This window comes from Chamaea fasciata, unplaced genomic scaffold (assembly GCF_029207755.1).
Source record: "Chamaea fasciata isolate MVZ Bird 193981 ecotype frontalis unplaced genomic scaffold, bChaFas1.0.hap1 SCAF_1, whole genome shotgun sequence".
NCBI lineage: Eukaryota > Metazoa > Chordata > Aves > Passeriformes > Sylviidae > Chamaea > Chamaea fasciata.
Window position 1 is genome coordinate 124,376,638 of NW_027094086.1, and position 7,301 is coordinate 124,383,938.

Below are 7,301 nucleotides of genomic sequence, written 5' to 3' on the forward strand. Positions count from 1 at the left end.
GCCCTAAGTCTCCCCAGAGGAATCGCTTCTCAAGGCTGAGCAGCATCAGCCCTCTCAGCCGGTCTTTATTAGAGTGAATTAGCTATATCAAACACTTTAAAATCTGGAATTACATTGTCCCTTAGCTATTACACCATCCAGTGAAGTGACATATGAGGATCTGTAATTTCATCTCCCCAAAGCATTAATGGTTTATGCCTGCTCAACTGTTATGCTTCACGGCCTTAATTTCTAGGTAGAACTTCTGAAATCTGCTTTCTGAGATTAGTAGTGCCCTCTTGCCTGATTTGAAACAAAAAATAATTGGAAAGGCACATGTACCAGCTTCCAGTTTATAAGAGTTCATTATTTGAAATCCCCTGAGCTCCTCCAATTAGAAAACAACTTTTTGACTTAATATCCTTCAATTGTTAAAAACTTGCGTCACTGAGAGATCACAGTGAAACGTAAAGGTCCCAGCACATTGGCACTTGATTGTGAGGGGATGTGATTGTTCCACATTTAGACTGGAAAGGGTTAGGAACTCTGCTTCCCAATGTGCTTAATGAATGAAAGGAAAATTGGACCCTTGAGCCAGAGGCAATGACCTAACTGAGTGAAAAATGTTTGCAGGTTAACAGGGGCAACTGTTCCTTGCTATAATTCCCACTGGAGGTGAATGACAAAAAAGGCCAATAAACCTCAGACTCTGGATTATTTATTAACCTGTTTTCTTCCTAGAAGAAAAGACCTTACTGTAGATCTTGAGAGATAGAACTGAAAAAGTGTCCTTTCACAAGGAGTAAATTAATGACCATGTGTACTTCTTTAAAAGATTAAGGTGTAATATTCAGTATCATTTTATTCTCTGTGATTGATCAGAGTTCTAGAAAGGCAACTTCACTGGGACTGATGCTCAAGGAGAGCAAAAATAAAATTGTGACTAAATGACACTAATGTAAGCCGTATTAGAACAAAATGTAACTGGAAATGACATGCAAGCATTGTTGACACTGAATCACAGAAACATATTTTATGTCTTGTCTTTTCAAGCACTGCTGCCTAACATGCTGACACAGCACATCCATAGCTTTCCTACAAGTACTCAGAAACTAGGGTGTGGTGGGATAGCCAAGTGTCCTGATGGAGAGTGGAGTCTCTCTAGCTGGAAGTCACGCAATTCACTTCGCACCCTGGAGACCAGGCTTGGTTTCCAATCTAAACCGTTTGTAATGAAGTAATGGAAAGATTACTGTTGTCTACACTGAGATCAGGTCTGGAGCCTAACACGGAGGCAATGGAAAAAAATTGCAAGGTAAGTGCAGAACAATGCAGGAAAAGACTAGTAATAACCAGTAGAGCAGCTGTCAAACTACCTTTGCAAAAAATCCTGTGATGCCTTTTCAGGAAACAGTGTAGACTAGTCAGGAGAGAATTGAAGGGTATGATCCAAAGTTGAGCTGTTTCAGTGGGCTTTGTATTGTATTAGTCCCTAACAGAATATACAAATAACATATTGCTTCCTGTATTTGAAGTGCCAAAAATGAGACAGTTGCAAGCATTCTGCAAACCATATGTCTGAATCAGTCTGGGACTGAAGCAAAACAAAGGAATATGAATTTACATAATGCAACTCTCTCTGCAACGTAGATATGATAACCATAATGCACAGATGTATTTTCAGTAACAGGAACTGCATTTGACTTTCTTGTTAAAACAACCCTGCATTTTTCAAAATGCTCTTTCCTCACCCCCTTGTGTACCTGCACGTGAAAAGGTGAACATCACGTTTATGTGTTGCTTTCTTCTCTGAATGAGAGAACAGCCTTCCTGCTCAGACCTTTTCCTGAAAATGCATGATTGAATTTGTACAGTCTTTGGCTGTGGGCTTTTATTGACTTCAAAATGGTTAAACAATTTACATTTGATTATTAATTCTTAGGTAAAGAAAATATCTCAGAGAAGAGGAGCTTTGCTTTTTATCCCAATGACCTTTAAAGAGCGCAGATTGAGCAGCACCCCAGGTCCTTTTTCACAGGGCCGCTTTCCAGCCACTCTGTCCCCAGCCTGTAGCACTGGCTGGGGTCATGCTGACCCAAGTGCTGTACCTGGCCCTTGGCTGTATTGAACCTCATACAGTTGGCCTTAGCCCATTGACCAAGTCCAACCAAATCCCTCTGCAGAACCTTCCCACCCTCAAACAGATCAAAATTCCTACCCAGTGGGTGTTGTCTTCAGACTGACTGAGTGGGCACTCAATCCCCTCATCCAGACCATTGACAAGGATATTAAACAGTGCTGGCCCCAACACTGGTCCTGGGGAACACCACTAGTGATCAGCTGCCAGCTGGTTGTAACTCCATTCACCACCACTCTCTGGGACCAGCCATCCCACCGGTTTTCTACCCAGCAAAGTGTTCCCATCTCAAACATGAGCAGCCAGTTTCTCCAGGAGAATGCTGTGAGAGATGGTGACAAGGGCTTTATTAAAATTCAGCTGGACACATCCGCAGACCCACCTCATCCACCAGGTGGGTCATGTTGTCACAGGAGGAGATCAGGTTCATAAGGTAGGACCTGTCTTTCCTAAACAGGTCTGGGCAGCTGCCCTCAAGAAGATGCCAGGAGCAGATGGCAGTGCTTCTCATGCAGATTCCCAGTTTTTATGTTGCCATCAACATTATCTGTAACGCCACTGAATTAGTATGTTCTCACAGCTTGAAGCCTGGTTCAGTTGTAGGGAAGTCTGCTCACAGTGAAACTGCAGATAGATCGGAACCTGTTCTTCCTCTATCCACTCTTTATGGGATCTAGTGCTCCTAAATTGGATGCCAAAAATCTTAATCCTATTTCTTTGTCTAGAAAGGCCAGACATATTTCTGATTTTAAGAGGAAATTAGGTGAAAATGTGCCCATTTTTGCTGGATATTGGCTGCAAAGTTTTATATTTTGTCTCTTTATTGCATAATCCAGGGAACTGTGAAAGTCTGCAAAGTGGATCTTTTTATTAAAAAAATAAAAAGAGGGAAGAAGGAAGCAAAATAATTAAAATGAGAAAATAACAAAGGAAGGGAAAAAATAAAACTGGTAAGTTTTATAAGTAATATCTAGGTTAGTAGAAAAATGTTTCTTTGAGTAAATAGCCAAATTACCAACTATAAAAGAGTAGAAACAAAAACTTTTGGCAATATGAAAAATTTGTGAGTAACAGGTCAGGAATACAGCAACTTGTAATTCAGCTTTGCTTGTATTAAGCCTGGATATGAACTTCTGGACTAGGTTTTCCACAACCTTTCTAGCTTGGGTTATTGGTTAAGAAATTATTAATCATGAAATATATCAGTTTCTTTCCGTCTTATATGTGGTATTGATGACTCAGATGTACTGTTCAGAGATTTGAAAACCTTGCTGCTCTCAGTTGTCTTTTATAGTTCTCTATAAATATGTACTTCTCTTTGTAATTTATGTTCTTCTATATGTGTTGTTTGAGGGTTTAAAAAATATAATTTTCTTGTTTAGAGTGCTTTAGCATGATTTTTTTCTCTGTTAAATTCTAGGTAGGATGAAATTAAATTTAGTAAAAAGGTAAGGTTTTTGACACAAATATGTTGTTTAATTTGGCATAAACTCTGCTTTATTCTTCATCTTGTTTTTGGTAGGCAACTTGACTGTTGCTTTTGGATGTCCTGGAGGAGAAAAAAAATTGGTCACTAGAGCTTCAAAATTGGATACTAGAACTTCAAAACACAATCCATGTGTAGTAAATAAAGCTTTTGCATTATTTATAAAAAAAAAATCTTCTTTCTTTAATAGGTACTTCTGCCAGTCACATAGAATGTAAACTGAATAGGCCACTAAAGTTCACTGACACAAAACTCCATAAAGATGTTTTAATGACCCTAAAATCCTACTTATGCACCAGTTGTTCTCATACAATATTTGTAAGCTTTATACAACTTTTTTTACAATTCTTATACAATTGCAAGTGTGTATAGTAACACACAAATCTTACTATACATGCTTGCACTCAGATCATTATTGGCTATGATCTTGTCTCATAAATTAAGGAAGGTTTGGTCTTGTCAGTTCTTGGATACAAGGCCTCCAAGGAAAATCCAGATGGTGCAGGCATTGATAGCAATTCAGTGGGAAGACCACCTACTGTGTTAGTACTCATTTTTCTTCTGGACAGAGAGCATCGTGTTTGGAAGGATGTTGCTGGGTTTTTTTCTGAGGTCAAAAATTAAGAACCTGACCAAAATTAAGTATTTCAAATCATCATAATAATCCTATAGCATGTTGCATAAAAGTACAAAAGTGGTTCAAATATTGCCAGCTGAAATTAAAAAAAAATAGAGTTAATTGAAAATATCTTTTTCCCTTTTTCCTGTCTCTTTCCATTCAGCATCTATCCACCCCCTCTATGAAATATTCACCGAAAACTGAAAACTAAAAGCAATTTTTGTCTTCATCAACATTTCCTGTAAGCTTTTGTAAAACATTCTAAACTCAAAAAAGTATGACTGCAAAAGAAACTGGGAATTTCCTCAGATGGAAATTTGTAATTTGGTCTTTATCTTATTATTTCCTTCTGAGCTATAGAACAAATAAAATGTTAAAATGTAATCTGTTTTGCATTATTTCATCTATAGATATCATCATGTCCCACATGCCCATTAATTACCCTCTCTGGGCTAGGATCCCTGGTTATACCATAGATTTTTGGTGGAGCAGGAAGGAGAGCAGGTAATAAACTGTGCTGCCTGAAAACCTTGGGCCAGGGGCAGTGTGGCAAGTGGAGCACTCTTTATCATGTGTTGTCCCAGTAGTGTGTGTACTCTCCTTATTGTCTCCCAAAGTACTGAGTTACCATTGCAATGCATCACAAAAAATCTCATTTAAGTGAGATTTTTGTCATGTTCCCCTTAATATGCTTTATAAAAAATAAAATTATTCACCAAACACAGACATTTATCATGAAAGTGAGTCTCAAATCCAAAACTGGATGAGAAGCAGATGTAGCAGAAATAAATTGTAATAAGTTCAGAAAGCTATCTAGATATAGCCTTCTTCACAGCTAAAATAGGAATAATATTGTTGTGATCTTTAAGTGCAGGTTGAGAAGATTATAATTGTTTTCTAATGTTTAGCACCTAGAGTTTTAACATGGGAAGAGATTTTTCAAAGCCTAGAAGCTTTCATAGCATTAGAAGAAAAAAAATCTTTGGAAGTGACTATTGGGTCTGATATTCATAGCTATATATTTCATATTCATAGCTGTAAGCTGTAAGATCTTCTTTTTCTCAGAGGATGTGTAAGGTACATTTGCCTTTTAGTCTTGGAGCCCAGTTGCTGTCAGCGTGCTGTGTCAGAGAGGGTATCGTGGGGTAAAACTTCACATACAGTCACAAATGCTTGGTCCAGAGTGTGTTCATTGAACTGGATATTCATTCTTCATAAACACAAAGTAGGTCTCAGGTCAAATAATATTTTAAGGGAAATTCACAAGGAAATTACGTGTTCTGAAGACATCAACAAGAAATCACAACCGAGTAGGAATAACTGTAGACTCTGATAATGTGAAAGTCAGTATGCATCCTAAGGTTTCACACTGGCTGGAGTAGATGAAAGAGGAGGAAACAGAGGATAATTAATGAATTTTGCTCATAGTTTCTAAAAGAGATAGAGCTTATGGAAATATATTTTGACCTTTTGCAGATGTTATGAAAACTTTGCTGCTGGAACTTGACTTACAGGATGGTATAATGCTAAAGTTCAAAGAATTAATGTTGGTCAAAACTAACTTGGGTTCCTGCAAAGTAAAATAGAAAACCTGATCTATTTTGCTAAGGTTTCAATTTTAGTAACTGTTGTGACAGGATGATAAGAATATTCTTAGTGTAAACACTACTAACAACACTAAACTTGAATAATTGAACCCTCTGATTTCACTATATTCCCCCTGAAAATATATCAGTGTAAATACAGATCCAGCCTTGACCCAAGGTCTTCTTTTGGTGGAGACAAGAGAGTGGGATGTTTTTAGGGATAATATTGCATTTGTGCTCACCAGGAAAAACAGTTGCCCCAGCCACTGTGCTCAGGAGTAAGATACTGTCTATCTTTCACTGTGACTTGGTAGGATGCCAGAGGTACTTTAGGGAGACAACTCAGGTGAAGGAACAGAGCAGCATGAAAAAGCAGCAAGATGAAGGAATAAAGCATTAATGGAAAGAAAGCCTCGTATTAGGGAAGGAAAAGGCTCTGATGCTGCTGCAAGATTTTGCTTCCCCATCAGCCGGATTCAATGTTTTGATACTTCTTGTCATCTTGTTTCTTATTTTTAATTAAATACAACATTTAAAACTATATTTTCAAAATTTGAAATCAAAACAAGAAGACCTTTCAGAGACCTTCAGAGACTTTTTTTTTTTCCCAGATTTGTGGGGCATTTTCAATGTTCCCTAACTACAGAATTTACTATGGAACACAAAGAGATAACCTGAATTCTTTTGGTATTTCTAATCGTAAAAGGTTTTTCTTACATGTTCATCTACTATTTTAGCAGGATAAAATTTCAGCATATAAGGTGGGCTCATTAAGGGGTAAATCAGGATTTTGTAGTGATGGGAGTCATTCTTTGTTGCAGAGGCCGGGAGTGCTGAATGAGTCTGGGACTGCAGAAGATAGAAAGACCATCTTACACAGTAACCTCATGGTATTATGATGCTCTGGCCTCTCTTCCTACCTCTGCTTCCTGGGAGGTGGCTCCAGATGACTATTATAACTCACTTCCTGAAGGCATTCAGAACTCTGTGCCACTGCCTTCTGGGTGCCTGTGGAGGACCAAGATGCAGAACATCTCAACACACAATTGCAGCTAAACTGAATGGGGAACTATGATGTTAAAAGCTATAGAATACTTGCTGTGATAGATTTTAAAAAAAATCATTCCTATGCATGTGAAATTGGTCTGTCAGTTTTAGTTGTGTCTGCATTTCTGTTCATTCAGAGTTATAATGTGGATGGGAATGCCCCCTAAATGCCTACAGGTATTATTTTATTTTGTAGCTGATGGAAGCACTATAAAAATTAATGTTGTTGTGAAATCTGAGACAATCAACATTATTTCTTTCTGTGGACCACAATGTGACATGCTTTCACATCTTGAACTGAACAGATAAAATGGAATCAGTAGATGCTTACTAAGAATATCCCCAGGAAAACACTTTTGCAAGTCAGTAATTTTTATTTTTATATGTATGTAACAGGACTGAATTAACATTGTCCAGGCAGCAGTATTAGAAGTTGTGTATTTTGAC

General features: G+C 37.8%; 1 long non-coding RNA gene across 1 annotated transcript; it reads left to right on the forward strand.

The window, feature by feature from the left end:
• The first annotated feature begins 1,250 nt into the window (after positions 1-1,250).
• Positions 1,251-6,673, forward strand: LOC136289701 (uncharacterized). The gene is made up of 3 exons (XR_010720849.1): positions 1,251-1,294; positions 2,953-3,066; positions 6,631-6,673. It is a non-coding gene; the product is annotated as an uncharacterized lncRNA (long non-coding RNA).
• The last annotated feature ends 628 nt before the right edge of the window (positions 6,674-7,301 follow it).